Source organism: Gossypium arboreum, chromosome 11 (genome assembly GCF_025698485.1).
Source record: "Gossypium arboreum isolate Shixiya-1 chromosome 11, ASM2569848v2, whole genome shotgun sequence".
Classification (NCBI taxonomy): domain Eukaryota; kingdom Viridiplantae; phylum Streptophyta; class Magnoliopsida; order Malvales; family Malvaceae; genus Gossypium; species Gossypium arboreum.
The window spans coordinates 39,759,419-39,760,154 of NC_069080.1; the positions used below are offsets into that span (position 1 = coordinate 39,759,419).

A 736-nucleotide genomic window follows, 5' to 3' on the forward strand; every position below is an offset into this window, starting at 1 on the left:
CTTGTGTCATACTGCATCACTGAATGTACCTGCGTAGAAACACATAAATCATCAATCTTTTTATTTAAGAGCTCTACCTGGTTTGATAACATGGTGGCCGTGTCGAGGTTGAAAACACCAGGTGCTTTTGTCGACTTTGTCCTCATGACTTGCTACTGATAATTATTCAATGACATCTCTTCAATAAACTCATAAGCCTCCTCAAGTGTTTTGTTATTTAGGGTACTTCTGGCGACTGCATCGATCAGTTGTCTAGTCGAAGGGTTCAAACTATTGAAGAAAGTCTGAACCTGTAACCATAAGGGTAACCCATGGTGAGGGCACCTTCTCAATAAATCCTTATACCTCTCCCATGCATCGTATAGGGTCTCTAAGTCCATTTGCACAAAGGAAGAGATATCATTCCTCAACTTTGCTGTCTTGGCTAGTAGAAAGTATTTCAACAGAAACTTTTCAGTTATTTGCTCCCATATAGTGATGAACCATCGTGGTAGATAGTTCAACCACTGTTTAGCTTTATTCCTCAGTTAGAAGGGAAATAACCGAAGGCGAATGTCATCGTTAGAAATGCCATTTATCTTGAAAGTGTCACAGTACTCTAGAAAGTTAGCCAAATGAGTATTTGGATCCTCATCTTGTAAACCATCAAACTGAATAAACTGTTGGATCATCTGAATAGTGTTCGACTTTAGTTCGAAATCATTTGCTGCAATAACCGGTCTCACAATACTTGATT

At 39.0% G+C, this 736-nt stretch overlaps 1 non-coding gene across 1 annotated transcript; it reads left to right on the forward strand.

Annotated features, from left to right (window-relative positions):
* The first annotated feature begins 306 nt into the window (after nt 1-306).
* LOC128284739 (small nucleolar RNA R71) lies at nt 307-413 on the forward strand. The gene has a single exon (XR_008275161.1). It is a non-coding gene; the product is annotated as a small nucleolar RNA R71 (small nucleolar RNA).
* Nucleotides 414-736: the final 323 nt, after the last annotated feature.